The sequence below is a fragment of the Carassius carassius genome, chromosome 13, assembly GCF_963082965.1.
Source record: "Carassius carassius chromosome 13, fCarCar2.1, whole genome shotgun sequence".
In the NCBI taxonomy this organism is placed as follows: domain Eukaryota; kingdom Metazoa; phylum Chordata; class Actinopteri; order Cypriniformes; family Cyprinidae; genus Carassius; species Carassius carassius.
In genome coordinates this window covers 4,515,111-4,534,957 of record NC_081767.1, presented here as the reverse complement: position 1 = coordinate 4,534,957, position 19,847 = coordinate 4,515,111, and positions in this window count along the sequence as shown.

The following is a 19,847-nucleotide window of genomic DNA, read 5'->3' as shown; positions in this document are numbered from 1 at the left end:
AAATACTACAGAAATTACATATCACTCAGTTCAAGCTTGTAGAAATTAAGGATTGAACTTATACTTTTCTTGGAATTGTTTGTTATGTTTAGAAGAATTATTTGAGTAAATATTAATGTTATGATACTGGTGTTTCCGTCATGCACTGATAATAATTAATAAGGTTGAATTTTTCACTGTTTCCTAGTTGTATTTACATTGTTTAGTACACAGGTTTACAGTATTCAGCGTTTGAAGTGAATCAAAAAAGTTAATCAAAGAAGAAATTTTGTTTTATGTTTTAGGACAGCTTTGATGAAAGGTTTTGATCCACTTCAAATGTTGACTATTGTAGTAATATGCTGTTTTGTGACATCTGGAGTTCATTTTCTACTCAAAATAACCCATACTGATTGTTACCATAATTCTGTACCATGTATTGAGGTATCTGTGTTCATTTATGTATTAATTATACTTTGTAGACATATTGGGCCATATTTTAATGATCTAAGCGCATGGTCTAAAGTGCAGTCAGGGTGTGTTCGAATCCACTTTTGCTAGTTAAATGAAGGAAAACAGTCAAACAAGTATGGCACAAACAGGTACGAAGTCCAATGCTTATAAAGCATTTCTGATGATTGTGCTGTGTGTGTGTGTGTGTGTGTGTGTGTGTGTGTGTGTGTGTGTGTGTGTGTGATAGGTCTCAGGTGCATGGTGTGATTGTTATCAGGTGAATGTGATTGGTGCATTGACACATGTGAAATGTAGTCCAGGGTGTACTGTGTAGTGTAAGAGTCTGTGTTGTGGATGATGACCTCTGGTGATGAATAAACAGAAGTTCAATGACCGGATCATGACAGCATTAGCTATTTAAACAACGCTGTGCAGGAAGGGGAAATGAGAACTGTGTCGGGCTGAAACTAGCAAAAACACTTGCCGCATTGCGTCAGGTGTATAATAGGGCCCATTATCTTAGAAGGTATAACAAGTTATTTACTGCCTTATCTACTTAGATGTTTCTATGTGATATGCTGTAATAGCATGGCTTTTCTCATTGCTACATTTAAGTAAAGTTTATGAACAATGGGTAAGTAAAATGTTCTTGAGTATTGCAGAGTAAACTTCAAAAGATTAAGTAGAAATTACTCAACAAACTTTAAATGGCCAAGTTTAATTTTCTTATTATCTTATTAGATTTTAATCCCATATAAAAAATGTGCTTAAATACGTGTGCAAAACCTTAAAAAATTTTAAAAAATAAATTGTGCTTATTGTGTTTTACTGTGTGGACCCTATATATATATGAGAATGGATCTCTCTCTGTCACTGCATGAAGATAACAGGTTTCCTCTCTTCATGATAATTACCATGGTTGTCAGCAAAATAATCACTTCAGATCACTTTACCTTTTTGCCTCCAAGGCTAAAACCAGACACACACACATACACGTTTGTTTTTGTGAAAAGTGGGGACATCCCATAGACGTTATGGTTTTTATACTGTTGAAACTATATATTCTATCGTCCTTCACCAACCCTACACCTAACCCTAACCCTCACAGGAAACTTTGTAATACCTGTGTCATACCCATGTCATTATACAGAGTTGTGTCCTGATATGTCACAAAAACAAGAACACACACACACACAAACACACACACACACACACACACACACACTCACACCTAATCGGTTCAGCATTTCAATAAATGGGCACTGAAAGTTTTTCTGCACTAAAACAAATGCTGGGTTGTTTTTTTGTCTTTTAACCCAAATGCTGGGCTCAGTCTGTTGGGAAATTTTATTGGGTTATCTAAAAAATATATTTTTTCTTTTACCAAGGCAGTGGGTAGTTTTTCTGTAACTCAGCTGGTGGGTCATTTTCACTGTCCACACAAATTATGAACCCCCTCACAACTACATACCTACCCAAACTTCAGGAACTGAAGCGTATTCATATAGTTTTTTTTTTTACATCTGATTTTCACCGCAATGTCCGAACTGTCCTGAGCCTCAACAGCCGCTGCCTGACCCGTCGTCTTCTTGCTTTACGGTGGATTGCAGACTTATATGTGCATTACTGCCACCTATATCTCAAATGGATCATTGACACTCTATCGATTGCCTTGCTTTGCCTCATAAGTCTGCAATCCGACGTAAAGCATGAAGAAGAATAAGATGTGCCGGCTATTGAGGATGCACTCAGGACATTGTGATGAAAATCAGAGGTAAAAAAAAAAGTGTTCAGATTCTTGCACAGACCAATCGTTTTGTGTCTTTACACATCAATGTGTCGTCACGAGCCGCAAGGTTTAATTTAGTTTTGTATGTGTATGTTTATTTGACTCTCAAAGCCGTGATTCCCATTCACTTCCATTATAAGACTGACAGACTGCAACGGTTTGAGTTAAAAATCTTCATTTTTGTTCTACTGAAGAAACAAAGTCACCTACATCTTGGATGCCCTGGGGGTAAGCAAATAAACTTTTAAAACATTTTTGGGTGAACTATCCCTTTAAGGTTTGTATTACATTGTATTTCTATCAAATTATTACTGTACAGATAGAACAACATGAAACTGTACTCTCACATTTTTCCTTTTTTATTTAAAAGTGCATTGCAGCTTACGTCTTGTCTACACCTTTCTACACCGGATCTACAGTAGATGCCACCATGGAATTTCAGCCTGACCAGCACTGTTGCCAACTCTTGCAAGACAAATAAACAACAGCAGCTTCAATAACAAGCCCAATATTATTTGATTATTTATTATCATAAATATAATTTATTATCAATTATTTATTACTAATAAATCAGCCTCCAAAATATTAAACTGAAACCACTCTTTTGTTTGAAAAGCAAAAGCAGAAGTTATTTTACAAGAATCTGCAAAATGCAGCAAAGCAGGAGACACATGTTACTTTTCTCCAATCACCTGTATCCAGAATAGGGTTGGAGAGATGGAAAAGGAGAAAAAGAAAAGAACTTTAAGGAGGAGCTGTAACATAACGACATATTTATAGCCTAATAAAATATATTTGAACCAAATGTATATACTGTTAGTAGGTTATCAGCATAGGCCTACTTGTGTTTTTATTATAGCTGTGATAACTAATACATTACAAACACATTGTAAAAATGTAAAATTTACTTTATAATAAAATCATCCCACTCCTCTATTACGCTACCACTAAGGCCCTGTCCCAAATGGGACACTTCATGTGCACTTGAAGTCTTGCAGACTTACAATGCATGTCTCCGTTAATTCCACTAGACCATAGGGTGTCCCATTCATCATTTTAGCTTTCAGAAGTGTGATCACGAGTGCCCCCTTTGAGGCTGCTATGCACCCTCGATGTGCACTGGGGCGAGCTCCACAGCAGACTTCTACCTGACAGTCAAAGTGGCATTACATCATGAAAATGTGGACTCAGAGGAAAACAGTGAGGGTTTAGGGTGCGATTTAGGACAAGGCCTACCATTGCTTGGATTACAGGGTCACACACCTTCATGTTGAACATGATTCATGGGGGGGGGGTTGACCAATTAAGTTACAGCACTTATATTATTGCACTGATTGGCTACTGTTAGCAGAGTGCAGAATTTTCATAACAAGAAACCATCAATTTTTAAGTAATTCGCATTACTTTATCAAAGTTGTTTATTTTAAGCGGACTTGGCAACTCTGGTGTCTATGGCTGAAAAATGTCTGTGGTGGTACTACATTTCTGTGAACTTCAGTGACTACAATAGGAGCGTTATTGTTCTAGTGCACTAGCGAATGCAGCTGTGGTCATACTATGTGTTTGATGGATTGAAATGTAAATGTCTGACACAAAATCGCAGAAGGTGAAGCTGTTTTTTGATGTTTTTCAAAATAACTTTTCAAACATTAATATAAGATTGTCATTTAAGGAACTGGAACAGTTGATAGCAGTTGTATTTTATTTGTTTCCCCACATTCCCATATCTGTTATATATAAAACAGATTTTAAAATGCATTTTTGTTATTTGAAATGAAAAGCCATCAATAGGTTGAATGAACCAGTTAAAAATCAACTCAGCAATTGGGTTCCAAAATAACCAAGAAAGGGTTATTTTAACCTAGAATTAATATTATAGAATTAGATGTAATGCCTTGTTAAAATACTGCTATAGACTGACCATAGGTCCAGGATTATTATTATTTTTTTTTTATTAAACCTGCAGAAAGACACAAAACATTTTTTGTGGAGGCACTACTGAGGTTGTAGGAAATATTCGGAAATGGTAATAACATGCAAAGATAAACAGAAATAAAATATATTTTCAGTCTGGCAGAAAACTAGTATAATTGTGACATTTGATATGAGGAACCATGTCAAATCTGCTAGGTGTTACCATGGAAACAAAGTAAATAGTTTCACATGACAATTTTCTGAACCACATATTTCAAAACCCAAAAATCCTGTGAATGTTAACTGGTTAATAATTCACATAACTAAGGATGCCATAAAAAGCAGAATTAATTTAGCAGCATTATTGGGAAATGCTCAATTCACTAATCCTGTTATTAGTGCAGTCTTATTTAAATCTTGTCATTTAATTAACAAGTGTATGAATGTTCCAAATAATATTTTCGGACACAGAAAAACATCCTTATTTGAAGAAAAAATGAACACATGTAAACAATGAAATAAATCAGTAAAAGCAATTTAATAGTTTTGTGTTTCAACTTCAGGTATTTCAGAAATTAATTATTTTTAATTGCCACACTGAAGGCACAAATATACACTAACATACAAACTAGGAGAATTTTATCTTCAACAGCTAATAAAAGTGCTGCATTCAAATTCTATTTTTCATTTGCTCGCGCACAGATTTTCTGGTATCCAGAGTGAATGAGAGCAGCTTTATTCTAACTTTTTCTTCCCCCCCCAGAAACAGCCAATCAGGGAATGTCATTATTGCATCAAATGGATATTTTCGCTTTCAGAGAAATACAAATTTATTTTCAGAATTGTGTGATATAAGACAAAAAGTAAGAATTTTGAAATATAAACTCAAAATTACCTTGTTTTATTCTTTAATTCCATGGCTTCCATAGACTGCTACTTTAAAGCTGTAATTTTCTGCCATCAGATAGGCTCCTCCCACACACACAAAAAACGTCATCACTGTTTGCTCCGAAAATTGGTCTGTTCACTGGAGACTCGCTCTGATCGGATCATTTGAATAACTGACTTGTTTACTCAAGAACACTTACAGTCCGATTTGTGATTTAATCACAAAACAATTTAACAGATTCATTGAAAAGAATCAGCTCGTTCGCGAATCAGACACCACTTTTGTGTCTTGGAGTGGGTGACGATTTCTCCAGATCAAAATAAAGATGAACAACATGTTTTGTTAAAGTTATGAAGTTTGTTAAGGTTATTATTATTAGATATTTGTGAATTCTGCTTCCTTATCACTTTTTTTATTTATATCTGACATTTAAATGTTCTGTTTAGAAAATACAAAGATGCCGAACTTGACGACAAACTCTTTCGTGCTCCATCCTGCTGTTTATGAATTTGAATAAGCTTGCACACTGCAGCATTCTTCTCTCTGACCTGAAAAAGCACCACTGTGAACAGCCATCTTAAAATCAACCACCTGCATTCTGACACCACTATCTGTAGTATCTCCTATTGATAAAAAGAGAGGCAATTCAGAGAAGGTGAATGCGGCATTTTCTAGTGGAATGATAAAGCACATCCTTGCTTTGAACTGCAATCGGTGATATCTACATGCATCTGCTGTGGTACTCCTAAGATAAGACAGCACTCAGGAAGATGCTAATTTGATGCCACTTTACTGATGATAGATAGATAATCATGTGCCTAGAATCTGCATTTTTTTTTTCCTCTTGATCTCATCGTTTCAATCACTCACTCTCTCTCTTTCCTCTGCATTGTGTTTCATTTAGGCAGTGGAAGCCTCTGCTGTGGTGAGGACAGATGAGAATCCGAGGGAATCATGGGCCAAGGTGACCCATATAAATGAGAGTGAACATTCTGGGTTTAAATGAGAGTTGGCATACTGGGTTTGACATTTTAAAAGTCAACTTGAAACACACAACCCATTTACTTTCAGTAATTTGATGTACTACAGAGTAAAACCAGAAATAAGGTTGGGTGGGATTTGAATTTATCCATTGGGAATTGAGTGTGAGAAGTGTGTGTCTCATGACAGAATGGAGCCAAACAAGGAGGATCTATTGGCTCTCTCAATACCAGCTGTTTTGGATGGCACATGTAGCCCTAGACTTTAATTCTGCTATGTTTGCTAATGCAAATCAGGGATGTTTTTGATCCAAAACCCTCGACTCCTGTATTTCATGTGACTACTCATTTTGGAGTCATGTGGTTGGAGAGGAAAGGTTGATAAAAGTGAAGGAATTTTGTGACATCATCCGCAAAATAAATAAATAAATAAAATAAAAGTTGTTTCGGAGGTTAGGGTTACATTGTTTTTCATTGGAATATTGCATGCAAGTAATTTATGCACAATGAATAATTTTCTATTCATTTCTATTCATTCTATTTCTATTAATTTTTATTTTTATGTTGAACACAAAAGAAGATATTTTTTAAGAATGTGTGTAACCAAACAGTTGCATATTAAACATATGAAGTAATCACCTGGTTGAGAGCAATTGTGTGTTATGACTTTGGTGACATTCAGAATAAAATTTTATGTCTTACATGTCTTACACTTGTTAAAATGCAATGTTAAAATAGTTTGATTTGTTCAAACAACCAGTGCTATTATGTCGGCTACCCATCATAAGAAAAGGAACCATCTAAAAGAAAGTCAGAACTATGTATAATATTTCATGGATTTTATAGTAGTTGCAGCAAACCGTTTTTTAAAGACAGAGTTATGAAGTGGTACTCGACTACCCCCTCAGTGCAACACGAAACAACAGCCCAGATGGGCCAAGTATCTGCAAGATAGTCACATGCAAATGTCTCTCTGAATAAACATATTTCAATGTGCTTGGCATAGTAACATAACTAATGGAATCCAGTCTGTATTCAGCACACATCGACAATTAATCACAAAGCTTTTCTCCCAACCCCAACCTCCATATGCCATGATGGATACCTCATGTTGGTCCCCATCTACAGACTAAATCCACCTTAACAGCAAATTCCAGTTCACATCTACCTCTGTTTTCCTTTTCTTTTCTTTACTGTCATGTTCACAAATTCAATATAAAACCGTGTTTGTTCTGTGCTTCCTTTACAACAGATGTTGGCAGTCTTCACGGATGTTGATGCAATTATAGGCAAGCTGTTGGAAATAAACAATTCAAACATGGTGCTGGAAATGATTTAGCAATTATGTGTACTAAGTTGTGTGCTTGCCAAACAGCAGATACAGCATGTCATGGGATGTCCCCTAACCGAGATATTCCAGCACTGCAATAACAGTACAGTTGCAATAAGAGGCAGGTGGATTACACCCTCAATTTTTTAAGAATTTACGAACTTATCTATAGCTAGTTTTCATATCTGTAGTACATTGATATGTGTGACATCACTAATTGTATGTGATTATGTGGTCTCCCTGTCTAGCCTCAACTCTCTCAGTGTGGTAGTCGTTTGTTAAGTATGTATCACAACCGTGTGATGTGTATGCGTGGTTAATAAGCCCACAGAATATGAAGCAGAACTCTTTGCCAGTTTGTTTATACTGCACGAGTCAACATGGTATCAGAAGTAAACTATAACTACACGCTAAAGTGAGATTTGTCTACGCTGGAAAAGTTTCCATGCAGGTCTCTCGACTTGTGATGTGAATAACTAACTAGCCGCTAAGCTACATAAACTGCTATGGCAGGGTAAGCACCACCGACCATAAAGAACTTTAACAATTGTGGTAGTGACCACCCAGCCAAAAGAGATAAGTGTCCTGCATTTGGTCAACAATGCAACAGCTGCAAGAAGTGGAACCACTTTAAGAAATGCTGTAGGTCCACTCAAGCAAAACATTGTATACCAAAACTGTCCACAATGTTGAACCAGACCAAACAGTGAAGAGAGTGAATCGTTCTTCATTGACGGAGGAACTGCAGAGTCTGTAAATTCCATGACCAACCTAACAAAACCAAAAACTGTACATCACCGTACACATATATGGCAAGCCAGTGGAACTAAAAGTGGACACCGGAGCCAAGTATAATGTAATGGATATGGACACTTTTCAGGACCTGCAAAGAGGGGAAGACCTTAATGTGTCAAACACAACAAAGCTAATAGCATACGGTGGCGTAGCAGGTTACACACACTTGGCACAGTCACACTAGCATGTTGTCTATATGTTGTCTAAAAGCTCTGCACAGCCACTACTGGGTTTACCTGATTGTCTACGCATGTGACTTCTTACACTTACCAAGGAAGTCCACTATCTGAACACATCCAGCCAGGATGAATTTACAAACAGAATTCTCACCAAATATGCTGACCTTTTCAACGATGAGGTTGGAAGACTACCTGTCACATATTCCATGAAAATTGACCTCACCATACCTCCTGTTGTCCAACTTGCAAGACACATTCCAGTCACCATGCAAGACAATGTGAAAAAGGAACTCCAACGAATGACAGATCTTGGTGTCATAACGGCAATTTCCAAACCAAGTGAGTGGGTGTCTTCCGTTGCTCTCATAAAAAAGACTCTAACAACATCCGAATTTGTATAGACCCTACAGACCTGAACACAGCTATTCAAAGACCCCATCACCCAATGAGAACAGTCGAGGAAGTTGCAGCCAAGATGTCAAATTCCACCATATTTTCTGTGCTTTGTGCTAAAAATTCATTTTGGCAAATATCCTTAGACCATAAATCATCACTACTCACAACTTTCAGCACCCATTTTGGCCAATATCGATTCCTAAAAATGCCTTTTGAGCGGGTTAGAGAAGTAAATCTCAGGCTAAATACACTTAAATGCAAATTCAGACTGAACGAGGTGAGCTATGTGGGCCATGTCTTCAACAGTGACGGCCTGCATGCTGATCCATCAAAGATGAAATGTGCTATGCGCAAATAGAAAAAGAGCTCCTCGCTATTGTTTTTGCTTGCATCATGTTCAATGATTACATCTATGGGACACCAGTAACTAGCTGACCACCAGCCACCTGACCACCAGCATTTGGTGACAATCACCAACCATCTGATACACAGAACTCCTGCTTGGCTCCAACGAATGTTGCTTCAGCTCCAATGATACAATATCACCCTTGTCTACAAAAAAGGAAAGCACATGTACATAGCAGACACCTTGTCACGGGCACCACAAACATCTGCACATGAACAATCCACGGAAGAATACACCTTTGAGGCAATGAATGTTTGCAATGTCTCACTATCACGCATGGATGAACATAAATGCCACACAGACAATGATGTCACACTACAAATGCTTGTTAACACAATAAGGCAAGGATGGTCAACTAAACTCCACAGTCTTCCCCCAGCAATGTGACCATTTCACCCATATACGTAGACATGAACTGATCACATATAATGGACTTGTGTGGAAAGGCCACAAAGTGATCATCCTAGAAACACTTAGACTGGAATACATGCAAATTGTGCATAGGGGTCATCCTGGAGCCGAATCTACCAAACAACATGCACGTGGAATATTATTTTGGCCTACTATGACAAAAGACATTGATACTTACATCACATCTTGTGCCACATGCAACAGCACCTAACCCCACCAGCAAAAAGAACCCCTTCAGCTGCACTCAGTTTCAAGCCTGGCATGGTCAAGAGTAGCAGCTGACATCTTCGAATGGAACAGTCACCAATTCTTGGGGCTTGTCGACTCGTATTTGGGCTGGTACAAGATTGATCAGCTCCAGAATTTGACCTTATCATATGTCATTCAAAAGCTAAAGAGACATTTGTCTGTTCATGGATCACCTCACACCCTCATCACCGACAATGTGAGGCAGTTTGTGAGCAACGAAAGACTTAAAGACTTTGCAATTGTCTGGGACTTTGTTCATAAAACCAGTAGTCCAAACTACCCTCAGTATAATGGCCTAGCGGAGCACCCAGTCCACAGTGCTAAACAACTCATGGGAAGTCCAAACAAGATGGCACTGATATCTATCTCATATTACTGAATCTGCTAAATGTTCCACGAGATCCTAAGCTTGGCTCTCCAGCTCAGAGACTAATATCCAGACAAACCTGCACCACCCTGCCACTCCACAGCTCTTTGTTGGAACCTTCTCCTCTGGCTTCCAATGAGATTCATGCTCAGCTGACTAAAAAAAAAGGCTGTGTCAAAAGAAGAGTTCAACAAAAGATGTAAACAACTGGGCATACTCTCAAAAGGGGAAGTAGTGAGGATGCAAACCCCCCATGGTTATGACAGCAAAGAATGTCTGCAGTGAACCAAGATCATTGTCCAGTCTGGAGGAAAACAATATAGGAGGAACCGCAGGCCAAGTCAAAATTATGTTATTGCTACTGTTTCAAGTTTAATATACCTTTGTTGTTCCAGTAAAGATTATATGGCCGCTCTGTTTCATTAGTCCATTTCTTTATAGTCTTTATTAGAGGTTTAGCAGATTCAGGTTTTTGGTAAATAAGGGAAAAAGGTCCAACAGAAAAATAAGAGACTTCAATGTACTTGCGTAAACACCCGGCAGGGGGCGCCCAACGGCGCGGCAGCGTAGAGACCGGAGAGGGGAGGAAGACACGAGAGAGCCCGTAACGGAGCAAACCAAAACACTTCTGAGGAATGCAGGTGCCCGGTCTAGGAAATGAGGGAGGGAAAAAAATAGAAAACAAAACAAAACCAGTAGCAGCAGACAATGGCACGACAGAACAAAACTAGACAGAATGGCTACACATGGACTATAGTCGAAAAATGATCTGGCACCGATTGGCGTGACAGACGGGAATAAATAGAGCAAGAGATGAACAGACATTGAATTTAGGTGAGTGGAGTCAAACAATTAGAAGCGGAAACTGTAGTAATGAGGGGGAGGGAGAAACGCCACAGATAGGTGCAAGACGAACGATCAAAACCAAAACAAAGCACCATGTCCACACGAAATGCAGACATAAACAAAAACACACACACACACACCGAAGAACGGGGTGATCAGACAGCGGACATGACAGTACCCCCCCTCCGACGGACGCCACCAGGCGCCGCAGAAAGGGGCTCACCTCGTCGCCGGTAGAAGTCCTCGACCAGTGTCCGATCCAAGATGTATCCCAGCTCCTCTCCTCTGGGCCATAGCCCTCCCAGTCCACAAGATATTGAAAGCCCCGACCCCTACGTCGGACATCTAGCAACTTCCACACCGTATAGATCGGGGAGCCATCCACTAGACGGGGAGGAGGGGGCGTTGGGGCACAGGGAACAAGATGGGAATGGAACACAGGTTTAACTCTGGAAACATGGAAAACAGGGTGCACCCGACCAAGCGTGGTAGGGAGCTTGAGCTGCACCGCTGCCGGACTCAGGACCTTGGTGATCCGGTATGGGCCAATGAACCTGGGAGCCAACTTGCGCAAGGCTACCCTGAGAGGCAGGTCCTTGGTGGAGAGCCATACCTTTTGACCACACACATAGCGGGGAGCACGAGTCCGGTGACGATCGGCCGCTGCTTTGGTCCGCATATTAGCCTGGGCCAAGGCCGCCTTAGCTTTCTTCCAGGTGCATCGACACCGTCGGACAAAAGCCAAAGCAGACGGGACCGCAGCTTCGGGTTCCTGTGTGGGAAACAAGGGAGGTTGATAACCAACAGAACACTGGAATTGGGACATGCCTGTGGCAGAAGCCGGAAGGGAGTTATGGGTGTATTCTACCCAGGACAGCTGTTGACACCAGGAGCTGGGATTGTGGGATGCCAGGCAGCGAAGAGTGCGTTCCAAATCCTGGTTTGCCCGCTCGGACTGCCCGTTGGTCTGGGGATGGAAACCTGATGACAGACTCGTAGAGGCCCCGATCTGCCGACAGAACGACCATGAATCCGGAATACGTGATCAACCATCACCTGAGCAGTCTCTTTGGCTGAGGGGAGCTTGGGAAGGGGAATGAAATGGGCCGTCTTAGAGAAACGGTCCACCACCGTAACAATGACGGTGTTACCCATAGATTCCGGGAGGCCAGTGACAAAATCAAGGGCCAAATGTGACCAGGGGTGAGAAGGGATGGGCAACGGGTGGAGCAGACCAACGGGAGGCGCATTGGAAGTCTTGTTCTGAGCGCACACCGAGCAGGCAGCCACGAACTGCCTGACATCCTTGGCCATGGATGGCCGCCAGAATCGCTGACGGATGGCAGCCAGCGACCTCCGGACTCCTGGATGACAGACCAGCCTGGACGAGTGACCCCACTGGATTACTTCAGAGTGCAACTTGGTCTCTCGATGTCCCAAGAGAGGGATGCCACCACCACCCCTTTGGGGCGCCACCCCTTTAATTTGTCAAAGGCCTCCTGTGCCCCAGTATTCCAATTGAACGGTACCTTGGGAGAGGTGAGTGCCGGTAAAGGTGCAGCAATCTGACCAAAGTTCCAGATGAACCGCCGATAGAAGTTGGCAAATCCCCAGGAACCACTGCAGAGCTTTACGAGAGTCAGGAGCTGGCCACTCGGCAACGGCCCTTACCTTACAGGGGTCCGCTTTGATCTCCCCCGCTGAAACAACGAATCCCAGGAACGGAACCAACTGGGCATGGAAGACGCACTTCTCCGCCTTAACATAGAGCTGGTTCTCCAGCAGCCGTTGTAACACCTGGCGAACATGCTGAGTGTGTACCTGCAGAGATGGGGAAAATATCAAGATATCATCAAGATACATGAAGACGAAGCGATTCACCATGTCTCTCAAAACGTCGTTAACCAGGGCCTGGAAGACAGCTGGGGCATTGGTCAGACCAAATGGTGGGACCCGGTACTCAAAGTGTCCCGTGGGTGTGTTGAAAGCTGTCTTCCACTCATCCCCCTCACGTATGCGAATCAGGTGAAAGGCATTCCGAAGGTCTAGCTTGGTGAAGACCTTGGCTCCCTGCAATAGCTCAAAGGCAGACGACATAAGAGGCAAGGGGTACCTGTTCTTAATAGTGATGCCATTCAGGCCTCGATAATCTATACAAGGACGCAAGGAGCTGTCCTTCTTCTTGACAAAGAAGAACCCAGCACCTGCAGGAGATGAAGAGGGTCGGATGAGACCATCTTTGAGGGATTCATTAATATATTTGTCCATGGCCTCTCTTTCAGGGCCTGAAAGAGAAAACAAGTGATCAGTGGTGATCAGACAGCGGACATGACACTGGTGGGACATGCACTGTTGGGAACGTTACTTTAAAAAAGTAATTAGTTATAGTTAATCACTACTTGTTCCAAAAAGTAACTGAGTTAGTAACTGAAATACTCTATAATAAAAGTAACTTGTAACCAGGGAAAGTAACTATTTGCGTTACTGTTAAAAAAAAAACGTTGCTATATGTCAAAGAATTTGTATTTTTTGAGCAGTTTTAACAAGTCAGTTGAAATGAGTAGAACAGACAGGTGTTGGTATATAACTTTCAATATTTATTGCACATCAAAAGACAACAAGAGTTTTATCCTGCACTTCAAGTATTATCTTTGTAAGAAAGGTGTTTTTGGCCACTAGCTTTGTAGATGCTTGTGTCATTTTGAGATGCTTAATTAAATAAGAGTTGCTTACGATGGATGTCGACAAAGTCTTCGCTCCTGGACATAATGTACACATTACATGCACGTTCTTGCCTTTGACCACAATTAATTTGCAATTAATATCTCTACCTTGAAAATGCCAACTTTTCATAGGATTGCTCCTGACTCGCCAACGTTGCTGCTGCTGCGAATCTCTGTTTAGCTGTTGCCTGTGTATGTGTGTGTGTGTGTGTGCGGCGCCGCTGGCGCGTGTGATGGCATGTGTGTAAAAACCAAGTGGCAACCTCCCACTCTCTCTCGTGAGGCCAATAAGGAAGTGACTAAAATTCTGACTAATTCAATAAGTGACTAATTCATCGACTGGCCGCTTGAGGCTGGCTGCAAAAGGGAGTCAGTCCCATAGACTCCCCATGTTAAAATGCCCAACTTTACAGCAGGAAAAAACATGTTTACAGCCTGTTTCAAAAAATTATTTTGGTCTAAATAGCTAATTTTGCCTTTCATGACAACTGTGAGGGGGGTGAATTTTTTTATAACTCATCCGTTTAAATTATATTAAGACTTAAAGTTCTGCATAATTAAGGGCGTGGCCACTTGAGTGACAGGGAGATTGCCGCTGCTGACACTGCCGTCGCGCTAGGTGGGCGTGGCTACAGCAACTAGCTCCCGCCTTTTTGCCCATTTTTGAATGTCCGGGAGAGTCGCGTGATGAAGCGCTGCCAAGATGGCGACGGCCCGCTCTACACACTTTAGGCTTCAAAAACTCTCTTCAGGAGTCTACGGGTGACGTCACGGACACTACGTCCATGTTTTTATACAGTCTATGGTAAAAACACTGGCTCTGATTGGCTATATCTGTGTGAGCCAGGGGTGCATTTGGATTATATAGTTTATTCAATCAATGAGTAATGCACCGCATTTAACGTCCAGTAATGTTAACGGCGTTGTAACGACTGGAAAAGTAATGAATTAGATTACCCCGTTACTGAAAAAATAACGTTCACGAGAATGAACGAGCAAAACTCCCGCAGCGAATAGAATGGCTTGCAGTTAATCAAGAGCACTTCTAGATCGGAACACCACATCTGTACACCACCTTTAGTTGATGTAGAAACATGTATAGTCGCCATTCGATTTCCCTGTTGATTCTTCATTGCATTCCACTCTGAATGGCTGGAAGTTGCGTTGTCTAAGCTTCACAAGAGCGCCGGCTCGCTTCCCATGCTTCCATGTCCAAAAGTGTTTGATCAGCACCTCTGCTCCGCCAACTACTTTGTTCAGCAAAACGTCCAAATCTGGTAAAAGATTGTGTGGTGTGTACTGCAGAATGCTCAGCAGTTAATCCCTGGTAAAACTGATCATGTTTGAGAAACCAAAAAAAAAAAAAACGTACAAAAACAGTACAAAAACTGGAGAGCCAAAAACGGAGGCGGCTGTCTGCGGCTCCATCTTGGACATCATTCTGACTTCTGACTTCAACGAAATGTAGATGCATTCAGTTAAAGCTTAGGTGGAATCCCACATTATCATTTACAAAATGTTTCCCCTTTTTTAAGGTTTCCAGCAGCAAATCACAATTTAAATACCTTATTTCCGCTCTTTAATCCCAAGCAACTTTCTGACTATCTCCGAATCGCGTACTCATAAAGGGAACTAATAAACCCAATAATCAGCCTCCCTCAGTGGACATTGCCTGTAACAGCCGGAAGGCAGGTCCTCTAATTCCCAGTAACAGCTGGTTATTGCTGAATATATCTTTGAGAATGGAGGAAATAATGGGACATGCTGCTCTTGGGTGCCCATATTATCCAGCCATTAGAATTTTATGTGATTTAGCCCTTAGTGTGTGTAGGAAAAGAGGGAGAGATATTCAAGGGAGCTTGAGGTTGTGATTAATACACAAAAAAGGGGAATTCAAATAAAGAGGTGGTTATTATATGCAGTAAAAACTAAAAGTGATATTGCAGACTAAAAAGTCACATTGACTAATGATAGAATGAATGATGTGAAAAAAAGTGTTAAACTGATCCAAACAACGAAGTCACCTTCACAGAGAAGCTCTCAGCTTCTTTTTCAGCAGATTGTCCAGTTGTTGTTGTTTTTTTTAAAAGAGCAGTTTACCTGCAGGTAAAAGACATCAAATTCATTAATTCAAGCAATTAATGTTTAGCGTTTGGGGCGGGACTTTCTATTTGTCGGACCAATAGCAAACAGGAGGAATGAATGAAAAATGGAGACCTGCAAAAAGTCTGTGAGAGTGATTTTGTGCCTCTTTGGGAAGGCACCACAAGGCCTCATTCACTTGCAGAAGGCAAGCTTCTGAAGGGTGGATAAGTCTGAACAAGCGATTTGAGGTATATTGGTGAAGAGTCAGTTGTTGTCTTTGTAGGCAAACAGTACCCTGAATTTGATGAAAGCTGCTTTTGGCAGCCAGTGCAAACTGATGAAGAGAAATGTGATGTGGGCTGTATTCAGCTCGTTGAAGACCACTCTATCTGTTGCGTTCTGGATCAGTTGCAGAGGCTTGATAGTACATACCCTATGGGATCAGAAGAGAGCATAACAATAGTCCAGTCTGGAGAGAACAAAAGCTTGGACAAGGAGGTGTGTCCTGCTCTGATACGAAGGGTCTAATTTCCTAATGTTGTATAAGTCAAAACTACAGGATCGGGCATATTGTAGCAATATTGTCTTTGAAGCTTAACTGATCAGCAGTCACAACTCCAAAGTTCCTGGTTGTCCTCTAAGGAGTTATGGGTGACGAACCTAGCTGTATAGAGAAGTTGTGATGAAGTGATGGGTTGGCTGAAACCACAAGCAGTTCTGTCTTAGCAAGATTGAGTTAAAGGTAATGGTCCTTCATCCAGCCAGAAATGTCTGTCAGACAGGCTGCCATGCGAACATGTACTGCCATATCATCTGGTTGTAATGAGAAGTAAAGTTGAGTGTCATCAGCATAGCAATCTTGATTTTCTCACTTCTCTGTTTCCATAATCATGTTTTGTCTGGTTAACTCCTGGAGATTCTTATTTGAGTTTGCCTGTAAACTTGGTTCCTCTCAGACATCAGCCTTTCTAATTTGAGACCTCCACAGCAAATCAGCCTATTCTCATTATATTCCTGTCAGGACATCGCTAACGAGTTTTTAATGACCAGGAGACAAATATGTTCCAACGCTATCCTGTTGCCTTAGTAGAAAAATACTTTTGGCACAACAGCTAAGGACTGGATAGCAGTCATAACACACCGTCCCAGGATGCCATGAACACAATGTTTAGACACATTTATTCTGTGTTGAATATGCCAAATTGGAATTGAGTTACAAGTTTAAAGTACTTAATTTAGTTGTCTTTGTATGAGCATCCATAAAGGCAATAAATATTAATATTGTTAAGAGTTTGTTCACACCCCTAACCCTATGTATGACCAATAGCAATGTCACTAATTTAATAACTACAAATAAGATTAACTACATTAGCTGTTTTAAACCTGAAATGACTGACCTGCACAGTACACAGATACTTCATTTCCATAAGCACTTTATTTCTCTAAAGTCTTTTTATGTCACTCCATTCTGAACTATGCAGACAGCCATCTGCAAAGTCCTAAAGGAGAGAAAAGCGAACAAGAAAATTACCCTATTTATAAGAGGAGAGTCAGTGTGACCAGGATGAGGGTCACTAATCATGTTATTGGCAGTCTAGAGGTCTTAGTCTTCATCAGCTGTGTCTGGCCAGTAATCTGGACGTGTTGGATGTGCTTCATCTAATAAGAAAATTCTCTGAACCAAGCACACTCTCATGGTTGTCAAGGGTAACACAGGCTAGTATTAAACTCATCTATTAAATGCATCTTCTGATCTGTTAAAATGGCGAGTTTTAGGCCACATATGTGAGACAAGTAGTTGTACACACTAAAAACAATGTATTGTCCCAAAAGGTAATTTCATTAAGTTACACCAATTTTAATTAATTTTTTTTATTTGAAAGAAAATCAATTAATGCAAAAATTTTAGTTTAAATTACACCCAATATTAGGTTAATGTAATGTGCAATATTATTATATCAACAGAGCTAATCAAATTAATGTTTGTAACTTAAAAAAGTTTAATAAATGAATAAATTAGAATTTATAACTTGCAATGGTGCATCCAGAGTTGATTTAGGCCTCTTGGTCCCCTCTCTGACCAGTTTCCTCCTAGCTCTTTCATTAAACAAAAAAAAAAAAAGATTATAAAGTGTCCCGCGTGTTTTCAGTATACAGACAGTAGCATGTCAACATTGTGTATCTATTAACAATGTGTACAGTATGTATGAAGGATTGGCAAAGGAACAGCATCTGTCTTGGATTGTTGAACATGACTGGAATACAAACCAAGTTAAACAGAAACCTATAGGGGCAAATGGGTGGTGTTTGCTAAGCTATTTTTTGTGTAATGATCTTGGCACGTTAGATTTTAATTCAGTTGATTGTTTTGGTCTGGTTCACACTGAGCTGTCGGGTACTAGTAATGGACTCAAATAGTGATTCCTCTAAATTGTTGATAGTTCAGCTTTCTGTTTTTTGACAATGGAGGCTTCCTGGCTAATTGCCACTCACAAAGGTCATTTCTAATGAATGTTGAATGAATGTTGTGATTGTGAGGATGAAGTGTGGTTATCTGAGTGTTCATCATGGCATACTAAACAGGGATAAAGGTCAGCAGGGACATGTGTCCAAATCCGGCACAGGGAACTTGTGATGATCTCATTACTGGCAAACACCTGTAATGACATTTAATCTGTAATCAATACATAGAAGGTTTCAAAAGCACTAGTGTCATGCCATCCATTTGATTTGAACTTTGTTGTAAAATGGAGATGACCAAACCATCCCACATGGAAAAAACCTATATACAGTAAACATATATGTTTCAATATAGGTTTTGATATAGGTTTTTAATATATGTGTGTGACGAGTTGGGCAGGGCCGAGGGATATGGGAACACGAGCGAGGCCGGTGGAGTGATTGGGAAATCAGCGACACCTGCGACCCAATCACATGATTGCAAAAAGGCATTTCGAAGTGATTAAAATAACATTTAAGTTGGTGTGTGATGAGATCGGTGTGCTGGTTAGTTCAGTTATCCAGTTACATGAACTGTTGAGACAAAGTCACTTTACTTTTTACTTTTTGCGCATCAAGGAATTATTTGGAGTTCTCCTGTCACAGTGTCTGGTCTGTGTTTCCCTGGGTGTCCACTAGTGGTCTCACTTCCCCATAGTCACCCTACTGCAGGCAATACATTTCCCACAAGTCTTTGTCCCATTCATCACTGTTAATTGCACACCTGTTAATTGCACTCAGCTGTCTCCACTTTCATCGTTTGCACCTGTCCATATAAACCAGCCTGTCTCTTTCTGTTTCATGGGGTCCTTGTTTTCCGTCACCCGGCTTTCTCGTGTTCCCTTGTGTTTTTCTTGTTTCTTATTTTTGGACTTCTTTCCCTGTTTTTGACCTCCTTTCCCTGTTTTTGACCTCTAGTTTGTTTTGGATTTTGATTTTGGATTACCCATTAAACACTGCAATTGGATCTCTCGTTTCCGTGTGCAATCATTACAGAAGGACTCCATCAAAGCCCAGATCCAGCATTGTGGGATTTTGTGTCCGTTCCCCAGCCAGCATGGAGGAGCGGAGGGGGAGGTTCCTAAATTTGTTCGCCCTCCGTCAAGAGGGGAGTGAGGAGGGTGGTTTGGCGCAAGTATTCTGGACCATGGCGGTAGGATTGGGATACAATGATGAGGCACTTAAAGACCTTTTTAATGCTTGTTTGGATAACCCTGTGCCTGAGTGGGAGATGAAGGAGCTGGAGATCCTGGATTTTTGGGGGTTCACCATGTACCTGCAACATCGGTCTCAGTGGTATACCCCAGCCACACCTGTCTCTCCAGGTGTGATGGCCGACTCTAGACCTGTGTCTCCAGACAGGAGGACCGCAAGCCCAGCGCCACTGCACAAGGTGGTCGCCAGCCCAGCGCCACTGCACAAGATGGCTGCCAGCCCAGCGCCACAGCACAAGGTGGCCGCCAGCCCAGCGCCACTGCACAAGAGGACCGCCAGCCCAGCGCCACTGCACAAGAGGACCGCCAGCCCAGCGCCACTGCACAAAGTGGAAGCCAGCCC